The sequence below is a fragment of the Bubalus bubalis genome, chromosome 15 (genome assembly GCF_019923935.1).
Source record: "Bubalus bubalis isolate 160015118507 breed Murrah chromosome 15, NDDB_SH_1, whole genome shotgun sequence".
Taxonomy (NCBI): Eukaryota; Metazoa; Chordata; class Mammalia; order Artiodactyla; family Bovidae; genus Bubalus; species Bubalus bubalis.
The window spans coordinates 59033879-59050855 of record NC_059171.1 but is presented as its reverse complement, the minus strand read 5'-3'; the positions used below and the strand labels follow the sequence as shown (position 1 = coordinate 59050855).

General features: G+C 45.2%; 1 protein-coding gene and 1 non-coding gene across 3 annotated transcripts in view; one reads left to right on the top strand and one right to left on the bottom strand.

The window, feature by feature from the left end:
• The window catches only part of LYN (LYN proto-oncogene, Src family tyrosine kinase), a 109914-nt gene that overhangs the window by 15011 nt on the left and 77926 nt on the right, over positions 1–16977 (top strand). The gene's annotated exons all lie outside the window — the stretch shown is intronic.
• Positions 3210–3281, bottom strand: TRNAE-UUC. The gene has a single exon. It is a non-coding gene; the product is annotated as a tRNA-Glu (tRNA).

Sequence of the window (16977 nt, the reverse complement as noted above, 5' to 3'; positions counted from 1 at the left end):
CTGAGTCTAGAAGTTCCCCTGGAGAAGGAAATGGCAAACCTAGCTCAAAGCAGATCCTCCTGTAACCCCCACCCCAGATCAAGAAGCAGAACAACGCACACAACCAGCATCTCCGGGTGCCTCCCCCCGACACATAATGCTTTCTCTCCTCAAAGGCATCTGCCTTCCTGCTTCAAGTTTTAGTTTAGTTTCCCATGTTGGCTTTTTCACAATAAAGTGTAAGAAACTGAAGAGCAGCACAAAGCCATTTGGCTTGGCAGATGAACAAGTTTTCAAGCTGTGGGTTTGGCTGGCACAGGCATGACTGCAGTTCAGCAGGATAGAGGGCAGGTCCTGGTCAGGTTTTATACCCTGGATATTCAGCTGCCAAAATTCTCACACTGTGGGTTTGATCAGAGCCTTATTTAAATACCTGTTTATCCAACCATTAGTTAGTAAAATTAGATAGCACTCACCATATATAGCTTGTTTTTCTACCCATCTCTGCATCGCTCAGTACATGTATAAATGCAAATGTGGAATTGTGGGTGTGATAAGGGTGGTTTCCAGTGACCCACAAGTAATCAAACATCCTGCTGTGCACACAGACATTTGAAAGTGCCAACTGGCTTTGTGAATTCAGTTATGAGAGTCCTCATAAAAAGGGACTCGTTTTTCTGATGTGAAGGAACATGGCACCCTGTGACTGACTGATGTTCTGCTTCTTGTAGTTGACATTTATTCTGATTGGAGGTGAGAGGGCACTGTCATTTGACCTGCAGGATGCATTAACTCATGAAGTAATGCTTCATCTGTTCATGATTTGGAAACATTTCTCAGATGCTCCTTGGTCATGAATGTGCAGGCTTACCACTTGTCCTCCTATCCATCACCTTTCAACAGCAGAATTGTTCCATAAATGCTCAGGAAGTTAAAATGTTTTTTAAAGTGGGCTGAAGAAGGTAACTTTCTATTTTATATGAAATATGAAGAATACAGTCAGGTAGCAGAGTACAGAGGTACCCATCTTCCTGCGAAGAAGTCACAGCTGTGGTCCAGAGGTCAAGGCAGGGAATGACCCCACCCCGGGGCAGTTGCTGAGCCCAGGGTTGGACTGCCCACAGCTCCAGCCCCAGGTTCATCTTCCTCCAGCTGCATTTGCTGATGTTTGGCGTCTGCGTTTTCACCTCTGGATGATCCACAGGAATTGGAACTCGGAGGGAAGGTAGGGATGGAGGGAGAGGAGGATTAGCAAGGGGACTGGCCAGAGCAGGGCAGCTTTCCAGGGAAGAAGTGCATTCTTCAGTTGAGAATAAAAAAAAAGAAAAGATGGAAAAGCAGTTTAGCCAGCTTCCTTACCTATGGTGTGCATTGGCAATAATCTAGCAGCTTCTGAGAACTGTGTTGCTCCAGGATGACCTTGAGGATACTTGTAGTACTTATTTTCTTTTAGATCTCCTACCTAAAAAAAATAAAGGTCCTCTCCAGAAGAATCCTCCAAGATGGTACAGGGCGGTGTTATTCAACCTGGATGAAAGTTATTAAGGAGCAGACCTTGGGAAGCTGAGCTATAGATTCTAGGGGTGAACTCTGGGCATTTGCACTGCTGCTGTACAGATGTGAGAGCTGGACCATAAAGAAGGCTGAGTGCCAAAGAACTGATGCTTTCAAATTGTGTTGCTGGAGAAGACTCTAGGATAGCAAGAGATCAAACCAGTCAATCCTAAAGGAGATCAACCCTGAATATTCATTGGAAGGACTGAAGCTGAAGTTCCACTACTTTGGCCACCTGATGTGAAGAGCTGATTATTTGGAAAAGACCCTGATGCTGTGAAAGATTGAAGAGGAGAAGGGAGAGGAGAAAGGAGAAACCTGAAGAGGAGAAAGGAGCCACAGAGGATGAGATGGTTGGATAGTATCACTGACTCAATGGACATGAGTTTGAGCAAACTCCAGGAGATGGTGAAGGACAGGGATGCCTGGCGTGCTGCAGTCCATTCGGTCACAAAGAATCAGACATGCCTTAGCAATTGAACAACTACAAAATTCTGCTGCCCGCTCACCCAACCCTGCTGCCTCGGGGGAGATGGCCTTGCTTTTAACTCCTGGGTTTCCTTTGGGCAGCAGTGTCCATGAGCCCTGGCTCCTCACCTGGAGAGCAGTTATGGCCATTGCCTCTCTCAGGCTGTCACTAACATCAAGGGAAATGGGGTCATTTGAGTCAGTGCTTCCTCTTCTTTGTGAGGGGAGGAACGTCCTGTGGGTGGGACAGAGGACAGGTCACGTGACCTGGCTCCACTTTCGCAGGTGTGAGCCCTCCCTCTCAGAGGTGTCATCTCGAGCAAGTCATCTGACTTCTCCACGTCTCCCTGTGGCCCTCTGTTAGGTGACAATTCATAACAGAAGGTCTTTTGAAGTTCAGCTGTGTTTATTTGCATGGATGTACTTGAAACATAATACAGACCTAACAAATATTTCATATTTGCTTTTCTTTTCATTCAAGTGATCATTTTTTTTAGCCATGATAGTCTTTAGGGAGCTGACTCTGTGCAACAATATGGAAGTGACTGCAGAGATTTTGAGAGGGTTGTGGTCATCTGAACTTAGGTGCGCACTTGGACTTGAGCCCAAAGTGCATTTGGAAGTGTTTGTTCAAGCTCAGAAACACCATGTGTGGCTGAAAGGGAGAAAATGTTTGGATGAGCGATGGACAGAGGAGGGACCGCACCAGATGACTTACGTTTTCCATGCTGCCTGGGCTTTGTAGGGACCTAAAGGGCCTCTCTAGCTCGCAAAATTCAGACTGTCTTACTAAAGTCTAGGTCAAGGTGAGCCACTCTGAACTTTCTTTCGGTGGCGGAGACTGATGTCCAAGGCCCAAGGAGAAAAGGAGCTGGGAGTGATTAGTTTGAGCACAGTAGTTAAATTGGCAAAATGAAAGCCAGTTTCCTTCTTAAGTGGAAGAATCTTCTTTTTTCTTTCTTTCTTTTTGGCCACAGGCTTTTGGGCTTCCCTGGTGGCTCAGATGGTAAAGAATCGGCCTGCAGTGCAGGTGACCTGGGTTCAGTCCCTGGGTGGGAGAGATCTCCTGGAGAAGGGATTGGCAACCCACTTCAGTATTCTTGCCTGGAGAATCCCATGGACAGAGTAGCCTGTTGGGTAACAGTCCATGTGGTCACAAAGAGGTGGGCACGACTGAGCAACTAACACACACTTTTACAGGATCTTGGTTTCCTGACCAGGGCTGGAACCTGGGCCAGGGCAGTGAAAGTGCCAAGTCCTAACCACTGGACCACCAGGGATTTCCCAGAAGAATCTTACAATGATGCCAGCACTGTTATTACTTGCCTGACTTTTGTATCAGGCCATAATTACCTTTTACAGAAAATATAATAAAAAGAACAATCATGTATTGAGTGTGTGTCCTCTGTTAGATGACCATTCCTTACAAGGCTTGTTATTGGTATTCTTGGTATTGTTAAGGAAATCAAGGCTTAGAGATAATAAATACCTTCTCCTTGACATGTCTGCATGCTCAGTCACTCAGTCATGTCCAACTCTTTGTGACCACATGATCTATAGCCCGCCATGCTCCTCTGTCCATGGGATTCTCCAGGCAAGAGTACTGGAGTGGATTGCCATGTCCTCCTCCAGGGGCTCTGCCCGACCCAGGGATCCAACTCAGTCTTCTGTGTTTCCTACATTGGTAGGTGTGTTCCTTACCAACTGAGCCACCTGGGAAGTCCACTTTCTTTTTTGGTTACTAAGTAAATGGAATATGAGACAGCTCGACTCCCAGGCTGATGTGTTTTATTTAACTTTGAAAGGTTATTAAAAAAAAAAAAATCAGGTTATAATGTGTGTAAGGTAATATCCTGGATAGTTTATCAAGTTGACTTTATACATTAACTTGAATGCAAACACAGGAATGCAACTCCTCCTGAGAGATCAATAATAAATACAGCTTGGGGACATTTACTGGGCACAGACTGTACGTCATCCGTTATTCTAAACATTGCTAAGTTTTTATTCACTTAATCCTCACAACAACCTTATGAAATCGGTACAGTTATCATCCCCTTTTTTTTGTGGATAATTGAAGGTTAATTAACTTGCCCAGTGTCACATCTCTGTGGGGTAGAGCTCAAACTTGAATCCTGGAAATCTGACTTTTAAGGCCAACTCTACAGCTGTACGATTCCAAGGTGCAACCTGTCTGACTTGAGGGAGAAAAAAACCCAGACACTCACAACCAGCCACAGCAAGAGAGAGCCCTCAGTTCTGACAGTTTAGTGTCATTCTTACTATGATCACAACTTGCAAAGACAAATAAAATTGAAATATTGAAATTGAGCTGAAAATCTGAACATTAAATCAAGAGCTTAAGTGTGATTAGGATAAAGCCAGTTGATTTTATATGCATTAACTTCAGATGGTGACTCCATTTCTCTCTAGTGTCCTGGTTACCATTTGTTGGGAAAGAAATGATTTTCCTCTGCTGGCCAAGCAAAGCAAATCAGTTGTTTTGTAGCAAAGATTGAATCATGATTGGATTAGCCTTTTCTTCAGAGTTCCCTCACATTTTTCTTTTGCTAGGTACTCATCTAGCTTGTGTTTTTCTTCCTAATGAAGCAATATCTTACATTATCACAAATCTTTAAAATGCAGCTACAAAGCCTTGAACTTTGAAAAGTTATTAAGATTGTAGTTAATAGATTACTAAAGACAAAGGGCTGGATAAAAGGCAAAGAATACGGATCTGGTGAGTCATACATCCATCCTTGGCTCGCTACCTTCCTCTGTTTCTTGTGGCATTTGCAGGGATGAATTCAAGATCATCTATGGTTAAGCCTCGGCTAAACGGACTTATTCCCTAGGAAGTGTGTCAACCCTCTGGACAGTGTCTCCATTCAGCACTTGGGTACCCCTTGCTTGCTGTCTCTCTATGGTTCCTCGATGGGCTGTTTCCATTTCTGAATGATTGCTCTCCAAAAAGAAATTAAAAGGAAAGTGGATGAGACTTAAACTTTCTTTAGAAGGGAAAATGTATTAGGATCCCTAGATTTCCTTTCATTCCTGGGGTGCCAGGTGATTCTTGAAGTAAAATCTCAATTTTCTCTGGTCTTGATGAAGTGTTTTGACCTTGATGTTAACATAAACATTGCTGTTTAATCTCCACATCAGTCCTTGTGTTCATTCTTGGGCCCCTACAGGATCCTATTCTGGTCTGTCTTGTGGCCTGGCTGGAACCACTTCTGGGGATTTTCCATGACCAATAGTCTCCAAATAGGGTACCTGAAGGCTGGGCATTAGCAGAGGTTGTGTGTCATCCTTGCTTTCTGTGGGCAGGAGGGTAGAGCTGGAGGAGTCTTGTGTCCATATTTTTGACGCCTATCCAGAATCGACATGAGTCATACACTGAAATAAACACAACTGACTGACAGTTTGGACCCGCTGCTGGTCGTGTAAGAACCTCTGGGCTGTAGAACCGCTGCTCGTCCAGGACCAGCCACTTGGCTTGAGATCTTTTGGAGGCTGGGCTGCATGCAGAGGAAAGAACTCCTTGCTGAGTAGTTCGTGCTAGTTCTTTGTCTAATTGCACTTCCTGGTTCAACCAAATGTAAACAGATGAGAAGAACCTAAGCCAGAAAGGGCATTAGGACTGTGACTTGGGTAATAAACTACCCCAGGGTCATAATGGACTCATTCCTGGATAGACATGGGATTGAGTCTAGGGTGAGAAAAGCCGAATGAGTGAGTGATGATGCGTCGTCATTTAAAAAATGTCTCATTGTGTTTATGCAAACGGTAGACCAGATGTTAGATGGAGCCCCTCTTTGACTGTTTCTTTGAAGTTTTCAAGAGAACAATTGTGAGCTTATGGAGAACAGTGAAAATTATTTGTTTTTGGCTCTGCTGGGTTTTACTTGCGGCACGGGCTTTTCTCTCTAGTTTCAGCTACTCTTTAGTTGCAGTGCGTGAGCTTCTCATTTTGGTGGCTTCCCTTGTTGCGGCTCCCAGGCTCTAGAGCGCAGGCTCAGTTGCAGTACATGAGCCTAGCTGCACTGCAGCACGTGGGATCTTCCCGGCCCAGGGATCAAACCCTTGTCCCCTGCACTGTCAGATGGATTCTTTACCACTGAACCACTAGGAAAGCTTCCCAATGAAATTGATTAAGGTTCCTGTATGCCAGACCCATGAGGTAAAATCAAAAAACATGCAATAAACCCCAATAAGAGAAGAATAATGAATTATAGTTGACCCTTGAACAACATGGGTTTGAATTGCATGTGTCCACTTATACCTGGATCTCTTTCATTAGTAAATACTACAGTACTATGATCTGCCTTGGTTGAATCTGTGGATGTGGTAAACCAGAGCTGACTGTAGAGGTGTCCATGGATTTTCCTCTCCAAGGGGACAGCACCCTTAGCCCCACCCTGTTCAAGGGTCAACTATGCTTCTGTTGTTTTTGACTGCCAATGTTTCGTGAAATGAACTGGTTGGTAATTTTCTGCTGTTCTAAGTTTTACATTTAAGGTCAGGAGAAAACTTATTTCCTAGGAAGCTGCTCTTTACTGTAAGTTCTATTTCTGTGTTGATAGTATAATCTGAATTCACTGGGTTTATTGAGACTTCATCATTTATAAGTGATGATTAGTTTATTGTTTGTTTATATAGAACTTAAGCTATTTTGTTGTTTATGTAGATCTTGAGGTTTGAAACTTGAAGTAGCTCTGCTTTTCATAAACATTCATTCTCTGAGCATTGATTATAAACTATAAGGTAGAAGGACTCTTGAACTAAAGGAAAATGATAGTGATAGTTTTATAGTAGATAAATCTCAGATAAGGATAAGTGAATTAATATTTTTCATAAAATATGCCCCAAAGCTAATACTTTGAAAATACTACCATTTTCTTATGGTTAGAGTATAACCAAATCCAGGACTAAATAACTTTCCATTTGGGGCCAAGTGGAACAAAATAAAGTTCATAGAATAAAATAAAAAGTTCACAGGTTTCTAGAATGAAAAATAAAGTCCTCAGAAGACAAACTGTGATAGTAAAGTCAATTTTGCTGCACCAGCAAATTTTTAATAGTTGGCTCCATTTATTAATCAGTGCTTTTTTTTTTCCCCATGCTGAGCTTTTTTTTTTTTTTTTCTGATTTGAGTTCAGGTATGGGGTTAGGTTGGTTGTGGATAAATTCCAATGTCCACTCTTGCATAACAGTATGACACTGTAATGCAATATGAGATGGCTTTTGTAGCAGCTAGCCAGCAGGACATCTGAAATTAAACCATCTATGGCCTACCTTGGCTTCCCTGATAGCTCAGTTGGTAAAGAATCTGCCTGCAGTGCAGGAGACCTGGGTTCAATTCCTGGGTCAGGAAGATTCGCTGGAGAAGGGAAAGGCTACCCACTCCAGTATTCTAGCCTGGAGAATTCCATGGACTGTATAGTCCAAGGGGTCGCAAAGAGTTGGACACGACTGAGCGAGTTTCACTTTGGGCTTCCCTGATAGCTCAGTTGGTAAAGAATCTGCCTGCAATGCAGGAGACCCCAATTTGATTCCTGAGTCAGGAAGATCTGCTGAAGAAGGGATAGGCTACCCACTCCAGTATTCTTGGGCTTCCCTTGTGGTGCAACTGGGAAAGAATTCCCCTGTAATGCGGGAGATCTGGGTTTTATCCCTGGGTTGGGAAGATCCCCTGGAGAAGGGTACGGCTACCCAGTCCAGTATTCTGCCCTGGAGAATTCCATGGACTGTATAGTCCATGGGGTCTCAAAGAGTTGGATACAACTGAGCGACTTTCACTTTCACATAGCCCATCTGGGCTTCCCCAGTGGCTCAGCAATAAAGAATCCACCTGTAATGCAGGAGATGTGGGTTCGATCCCTGGATTGAGAAGATCCCTGGAGGAGGGCATGGCAACCCACTCCAGTATACTTGCATGGAGAATCCTATGGACAGAGAAGCCTGTCGTTGCTAGGGTTGCAAAGAGTCAGACGTGACTGAGCAACTGAATACAACACAACAACGCATATGGCAGGTCTATTACTATGATTTCAGTTCTGAAGTGGAGTTCAGTATCTGATAAAAGGATCCCAACACCAGTGGACTGTAAAGTCTTTTTCAGAGCAGGTGAAGTCAAAAGTATAGGGTTTGTCTAATGGTTCTCAGCCCTGGCTGCTCACTGGAGTCAATGGGAGAGCACTTAATTCTCCCTGGGCCCAAGCTGCACCCCAGCTAATAAAAGGGGGATAGTGGAGGACCCAGGCATCGGTGCTTTTTATTCTTTTTTAAAGATTTTTTGGATGTGGACCATTTTTAAGATAGTTCATTGAATTTGTTACAATATTGCTTCTGTTTTATGTTTTGGTGTTTTGGCTGAGAGGCATATGGGATCTTAGCTCTCTGACCAGGGATTGAACCCGTGAAGACTGCACTAGAAGGTAAAGTCTTAACTACTGGGCCGCCAGGAAAGCCCCCATTGGTGCTTTTTAGCACTCTCCTTGAGACTCTGCTTGTGTACCAAGGTTGAACTACTTCATCAGATCCAGCCGTTGAGGATGTCGGGGCTGTTATGGATTGAAGTTCAGATCAGTGAATTCAGATGTCTTGTTAATATCTGGTCAGTTCCCACCTGAATGTCAAATGTCTTGAGAGCTGAGATGTGCGGGCTCTCTATCCCTAGAGAAGGGGCCACCACACTGAGCACCAGTTAGGAGGGTGGTGTGTCTCCTGGGTTTAGAGAGCCTGCGCCTCCAGTCTCCCCCCACATACTTCAGAAGCTTGAGGGTGGGGTGGGATACCTTACCTGCTGGGAGAGCCTCAGCCTCCAACACAGCAAGTCCTGGTTGTGTTGTGAGGTGTGTGGGTACACAGAGCTCCTCCCGCTTCTGAGCATCTCCCTTGCACTAGGGGACCACTCCCCTTTCCCCAGGACTCCAGGGTTTGAGGGTCGCTCGTGACCTCTACAGAGCAAGGCTCTGTCAAAGCGACCCATGAGTGAGAAAGGAAGTCCATATAGGAGCCAGGAAGTAGTATAATGCCGCTGTAGCTCGTTCAGAAGTTTTTTTTTGTTTTTTTTTTTTTAACATCCAGATTGCCCTAAGTCTCAGAGATGGGGTGCTTGTTCAGGCAGAGGACCAGGGTGGTGAGATTTACCCTGTGAGCTCTGGGCAAATTACCGCATCTCTGAGCTGCTCTCTCGCCATCTGTTAGAATTTCTTATCAGGATTGGTTATGAAAGAGTATGTGAAAATGGTTTGTTAAGAAAAGGAAAGAAAAGAAAGGAACCCCATTCAAACTCCAGCTTGGGGTGCTGGCCCTTTCGTCTGGGGGGAAGGAGCAGACTGCCTGAAAGCTGTTACCCCTTTCCGGCATCATTCATGTTGGTTCCATGAGCCATTAGGGCCCATTAAAAAAAAAAAAAAACAAACCTGACAATCACAGCATGCTGGTGAAGGCGAGGGTGTGGGGAGACTGGAGTGGAAATGGTCCAGCCACTGCAGGAATCCATTCAGTGGTTTATTATAAAATTCCACATACAAATGCCTCCCAGGCAAGCCTTTCTACTTCTGGGTATTTTGCAAAAGGGATGAAGACGCATGTCCACAAAAAGATGTGTACGGTGATGTATATAGCAATTCTTTTCATAATATGTACATAAAACAAAAAACCCTGTACATAAAACAAATATTCATTATCAGAAGAGTGATTCAATAAAGCTGGATGATGTATTCATAAAATAGGACTACTCAAACCAAAAAAAAGACACTGCTCCAACAATGACTGGTTGAATCTCCAAAACATCATATTAAGTGAAGGACTGATAAATCAGACAGAAACTGTCTGATCTTGTTTCTCAGAAGTTCACGAACAGTGGTCATGGGGAGGAGGTGACAGAAATGGACCCAAGGGTGCTGAGGTTGTGTCCACACAGAACATGGCCTTTCTGCGTCTTGCTTTGGAAGCTGGGATTGTGGGTGGAGACATTATCAAAAAACTGATCTCACAGAGCATTTAAGATCTGTGCATTTTACTCTATAGATTTTGGGGGCATGAATAATTAAAATTTATTTTTCTTCTTTTTTTTATTGTGGTATACCTAACACAACATTTACTGTCTTAACCATTTTAATTTTTTTCAGTTAAAAAATTTCTGGCCACAACAGCTTGGCTTGCAGGGTCTTAGTTCCCTGACCAGGGATGGAACCTACTCCCTCGGCAGTAAAAGCACGGCGTCCTAACTGCTGAACCACCAGGGAAGTCCCTCTTAACCATTGTTAAGTATCCTGTGACATTAAAAACATTCACACTGTCCTGCAACCCTCATCACCATTCATCTCTAGAAGACTCTATATTTTGCCTCAGTAAGAAAAGCACACTAAAAACGCTGTCATATGGTGAGGTCAGTTCAGCTAACTGAGGTGTTAGCCTCATACGTCCGGACACACAGGACCATCTGCTTCCTGCTGCGGCTCCCAAGAGCGGTGGACACTGTTCTGCTGGACACCTGTGCCCTCCACATCAGCACGGACTTGCCTGCTTCTCCACTGACCGAGAGCTCCCAAGGGTCGAGACAGTCCTGCTCATCGTCCTCCCCCCCCATCCGTGTGAGGAAGGCTCCCATGAACATGCGCTGAACGCCTAGTGGTCCTCGTGTCAGCACGCAGCCTGGTACCTTTTAAGGCTTTCTCAAAGAAAACAGTGCTGCATCTGTTAAATGGCTCAAGAAACCATGTGCGATTTAGAGTCTTGAACTGGGGAGCCTTTTGCACGATTTCCTGGAACCACTGCTTCTGGTTAGCATGTGCATTCATGTCTCTGTTCCTTCTTGCTGAAGTGAACTCTCAGGCTCTCCCACCCGACATGGGGCCTTCAGCACTTCCCTTCCTCCTTGTCCTGTGGTTTCCTGGTCCGCCTTCAGGTTGCCTATCTACCCAGCCCAAAGGGCCTGGACCACTGCAAATAAGCCATTTCTCCAGCAGCTCAGAAAAGTCCAAACTAAGACCTCATGTTTTTCTTCTTCAGAAACTCCAACAATTGCCAGGAATCAGAAGGATTATAAAATAAGGGGAGGGGTCTTTGCATGCTGCAGTAGGAGGACCTGGCCGCCTTGCTTCTCAGCTGAGTCACAGATGGTCCCCTGCAGGCCCTTCTTCCTCTCCGGAGCCCCAAAGCCAGAAATAGAGTGTGTGATAAGGGCTTCCATTCCTGGACAGCTGAACAGTTTGTACCATTTCAAAACTGCATAATCCTGTTCAGACACAGTTTTCAATATATGTTCAGCATTTCCGTCCATGGTCTCAATTGCATGCATTTTCTTCAGTAGAAAATGCAACCAGCATACACCGAAAAGAGTGTTTTGCTTAAGGCTGAAGGGTTCCTACTTTCAACCTACCTTGTAATTTTCATCGTGTCTTTTCCTAGCATTCATATCAACACCTTGGACTTTTAGCATCCCACTACATTTTTTAAATTACCACTTTAAAATACAATGAAAAGCTCGAATAAGACACTGTCCCATCTATCACCTGTTGGGACTAGGACAGAGCTCCTGGTGACTCTGAACTTGGAGGGCAGGCGGTAGCACCATGCAACAGGCAGGAATGTGCATTCATTGTTTGAGAGGGAAAAGTCTGAGTTTGGGGCAGAAAAGGTTGTTTGGGGATGTCAACATATTATTATGAAAGTTGGACATGCTGCCGTGAAGACTGCTTACAATGTAAGGAAATCTTGTTTTACAGACAGGAAACTCATTCATTCATTCATCAGCAATATGTCTTAGTGGTTTAGTTTAATTGCTGAGTTGTGTCTGACTCTTTGTGACCCCATGGACTGTAGCCCACCAGTCTCCTTTGTCCATGGTATTTCCCAGGCAAGAATACTAGAGTGGGTTGCCATTTCCTACTGCAGGGGATCTTCTGAACCCAGGGATTGAACCAAATTCTCTCGTCTCTTGCATTGGCAGGCAGGTTCTTTACCACTAGTACCATCTGGGAAGCCCTAGAGAGGGTTGCCAGATTTAACAAATACAAATAGAGAATGCCCAGGTTACACTTGAATTTCAGGCATGCAATGAATATATTTTTAGTATATCTCATGCAATGTTTGGGACGCACTTATACTAAACAATGATTGGCTGTTTTGTGAAATGCCATGTTGCTGGGTGTGTCCTGCATTTTCTCTGGCAGTGGGAGGCTGTGGGGCTGGAGCCAGGAGGTCAGACTGAGAATGGGCAGTGGATGTCCATGGGGAGGCCTTGCTGATGAGCTGGATCTGGGGAGTGAGACAGAGGAGTACAAGATGACTTCTGGGTCTCCAACCTCAGCACCTGGGAGGCCCTTAACTGAGCTGGAGAAGATGGGGTGGGAAGTGTGTGTGTTGTGATGCTGACAAGCCTTGTTTAAGGGAGTGTAAACAGGAAGACATGGACATTTCATGAATTGTCCCCCGCTTCTCCTCCAACTGTCTCCCCTTCCTCCTCCCCCACCACCCCCATCTTATGTTCTCTGCTCCAAAGGATTAGAGAAAAGCAGTTCAGGACACAGGTGACTGGGACGAGCAAGTTTCTAAATAAACATTTAGATCCCCTAGAGAAGGGAATGGCAACCCACTCCAGTATTCTTGCCTGGAAAATCCCATGGACGGAGGAGCATGGTGGTCTATAGTCCTTGGGGTCACGAAGAGTCAGACATGACTGAGCAAATAATACTTGCACACTTTCAAGCTGCTACTAAGGGAAATGGTGGGAAAACAGAAATGTGCTTCCTAGGAACTGGGCTACAGAATATTTCTATTAATAGTTCCTTGTGTAACATTTCTGTGCACCTCTTTTGCAATGTGTCTTTAAGGATCCATCGATAGGCATAATGAAACAGGACAAACAGGGCAGTTTTTGCAATGAAGTGGTTATGTGGACAACCAAGGACAGGAAAAATAAACTGGGTGCAGAAGTGTCTTAGTCACAGCTTTTATAAAATCCAACATTACAATTATACCAGACATTACAACTATAATATCTAACATTACAATTGGGCTTCACAAGTGGCTCAGTGGTAAAGAATCCACCTGTCAATGCAGGAGACATGGGTTTGATTCCTGGGTTGGGAGGGTCCCTTGGAGGAAGAAATGTCAATCTACTCCAGCATTCTTGCCAGGACAGTGGAGCCTGGTGGGCTACAGTCCATGGGGTCACAAAAGAGTCAGACTCGACTTGGCAACTAAACAAACACCAAAACTAACTGCATGGCTACACTGAAGTATTTACTGATATTTTAGCCCAAATAAGGATTTTAGCCCTCTCATTTCTATTTTTATGAAGAAAAAATAAGTGTATACAAGCACAGTTGTGACATTGCATTTCCTGATTAAAAAGATACATTTTTTTTTTTTTAAAAAAATTGGACTACAAATATTAAGATTTCTTTTAAAGTGGTCCTTGTAAAAAGTTCATTCTCCTTGACTTTATTTTTATGTAGGGTGAAGCCACTTGATTAAATAAATATTTTGATTACACAGGGTTTGGATGTAAAATGGCCCCTTATCCAGAGAATGTTTTGGAAAAGTGAAAATTGGACATATGCCATGACTCTGACTTTTTCTCCACCCCTTCTACTTAAATCTTTTAGTAAAACAATTTTACCAGAAATTCCATATGAACAGTCAATAAGGCTTATTACTGTTGCTCTATTTCCAGTGGTGGACAGAATGTCCCCTAAGTCAAACCTGGAGAATCACCTGTAAAGTTTGTTATGAATGCTCACTTGCTTCACGTGGATTTGAATTCAGGGGTCTGCCTAGGGCAGGGTCCAAGAATCTGTATTTTTAACAAATATGCCAGCCATTTTCACGGGCTGGCAAATCTGGAAAACACTGGCTTGAGTGAAATAATTAAAATATAGTCATTGAGGACTTCCCTGGTGGCTCAGTGGTAAAGAATCCACCTGTCAGTGCAGGAGACAAAAGTTCCATCCTTGGTCCAGGAAGATCCCACATGAAGAACCTAACCCGAGCACAACTAACCACTGAGCCCACACCTAGAGCCTGTGCGCCTCAACAAGAAAAGCCACCATGATGAGAAGCCCAGGCACCGTTACAGAGTCGTCCCTGCTCGCCGCAACTAGAGAAAGCCCTCACACAGCAGCAGAGACCCAGCACAGTTAATAAATAAATAAATAATTTAAAAAATAAAATACAATCGTTGAATTCCAACTGTCTTGAAGGTGTGAGTGAAAGAGCCTTTTGAGGGATTGGAGGAGAAATAATGGCACGTAAGTGGTCTCATGTGTTACACAGTTCATCAGAGTTTGTTGAATGTCTGCCGATGGGCTTGAAAGCATCCTGGGCACTGACGGTGGTGTGTGGAAAAGCCATGAGCCAGGAGGGACGGTCAGTTCTGCCCGGTAGCTCCGGACAGCTTTGCACACAGGACGAGGCATTTGAAATGGTTCATTTGAAACCAGAAGGAGGAGGTTGCTTATGGGCTGGTGGGGTGGAGGGGGGGAGGGTCATTATTCCAGGAAGGAGCAGGTGTGATGGTTAGAGGAGAATGGGGCCCTCAGGTGTGGGGTTCCCATGGAGCTGGTCCTTAGGGTGGGTGGGGTGAGGTGAGCAGCTTGTGGAACCAGGAATGTAGGCTGCTGTGAAGGGAGAGTCTTGCCAAGCTCTGTTGTGTGAGGAACAAGGAAATGGCAGAGAGCTGCAGTTGTTTTTGGAAAGAGAACTGGAAGAGCACCGTGCGGCATGGCGGATGGGCTGGGGGTGGGGGTAGAGGGGAAACAAGAGGGCTGAAAGCCAGGGTGGAGAGTTTCAAACTCAGCTCTGGTGGGAGTGTGAGCACAGAGAGCACAGTGAGTCCCTGGGAGGCCAGCCCTCTGCTCCCTAGAAGCATCTGAAGTATTAACATGAAATCTGCTGGGATGACCCCATACCTCAGCGAGCGAATATTCCCGTCAAGTCAGAGTAGAGAAGAAAAAGCCAGAATGTTCCCGTCTCCACGTGTGAGAGGCTTTGGTCCCTTGGGTCTCAGGGTGGTAGGGGCCCTGCAGGTGGGTTGGCACAACCAGCAGCCTTGACTTGGGCGCTGCTTGGACCAGCTGAGGCATCCAGGCACCAGCCCAAGCCCTGGGGTGTCTTCCAGATTCTGCAGGGAACCCACACATCTGTGTCTCCGTGTGAGCTGTGTTCCTCGTCCCTCCTCTCCACCCGTCTCACTCTCCTTTCTAGACGTGAGAAAACACCATCTCAGCACAAAAGCCGGTAGATTCACCTACTTGGTGAAGGGAGAAAGACCAACCTTGAGAAAGACAAACCTTTTTTTCACTCCCCAACCTTGTTCATTGTGTTTGTAACGTGGGAACCCAGTTTGAAACAAATGTGGAGAAGGTGAACAATGACAGTGGGCTGGTGTCGGGGGAATCCTGGGCTGCCAGACTAGGAAGGGGCCTCAACCCTCTGTTGCCCGAGGTTTCCCCTGCTTAGAATTAGGAGAAGTGAATGACATCCATGTAGACGGGGAGTTCAGATGGGTGTGTGTGTGCGCTCAGTCGATAAGTTGTGTCCTACTCTTTGCAACTCCATGGACGATAGCCCGCCTGCCAGGCTCCTCTGTCCATGGGATTTCCCAGGCAAGAATACTGGAGTGGGTTTCCATTCCCTTCTCCAGAGGATTTTCCCAACCCAGGGATTGAACCTGTGTCTCCTGCACTGGCAGATGGATTCTTTACCATTGTGCCACCTGGGAAGCCAGATGGGTTTGTTAATTAAATGTAAAAGATCCATTTTATAATAACACACATTAACGCGGGGTTGATGACTGAGGCTGTGCTTCGCCTTGAAGCCTCCTCATCTGTTATCTGCTCTTCTTTTTGAAAGTTGTCTTCTCATTTCAGTTTCCATTGCACTGCATTGCAGTGGTCCAAGATCTCTGAATTCTAGAACTGGCTGCTGCCTGCTTTCCACTGCAGCCCTTACTGTCCTTTGCCCCATCTTCTATGATTTTGCTCTGCAGTTCTGGACATGGGCTAGTTAGAAACACCAATCCCCTGCCCTCTACCCCCAGAGAACCAGCCCCTCTCGGGGTGGAACCAGCAGTCTGGGTCTGAGAGAACCTCCAGCCATTCTTATACCTGCGGTAAGGTCCAGAACTGCCGATTCACTAGTGCAGTCTCCTTGTTTGACCAACAAGACAGTGATGCCCCAGGTCTAGCTGGGAAGTGGGGTTTGTAACCCATTTCCCAGGAGATGCTGAAGTTGCTGGTCTGGATGACTTCTTAAGTCTCCCCAGCTCAGAAATGTTGACTCTGTCATCTGTAAAGTGTCAGGGGTTGGGGGGGTGGAGGGATTTGTCACGTTTCTTAAGTAGATGTTTCTATCTGCCAGTTTCTGCCCTCAGAGGTATATTCTGTAATCACTCCTTCCTTCTCCTGCCCTCTGCCAAGCTTACCCCTTATGGTCCTGTTTTTCTTTTCCAATAGCTCACCCCACCTGCTAAGAAACCCTCTACCTGTCAGCATCCAAGGGCCGGTCTTACCCATCCACAGAGGGCAGCTGTTCTGGGTGGGTGATGGGGCACAATGGTCCTCAGTTGCACTGCATGCTCTCAGGTGTGGACTCTCAGGGTTTTGGGGGCAAGTGGTGCTGACCTGAGAGCAAGCAAGTCAACTCGGGCTCCAAGGCTTACTATCCCTGTCACCTTGGAGGAGTTACTTTACCTGCCAAAGCCTCAAATTTCTCATCTGTTAGATAGAGATAATATTATAGTATCTGAAAGACTGTTCTAAGTATCGAATGAAACAATCCATGTAAAGAACTTGACACAGTACCAAGTACACAGTAAGAGTTCCATAGATATTAGCTTTGAAACCAGTAAATTGGAACTGATGAGGTTGTGTTTCCCATGGTGTGCTCTTTTCTCATTTAAAAATAGTGCTTTTCACTCTACTCAGTGTTGTCTGGTAGCCTGGATGGGACAGGGGTTCACAT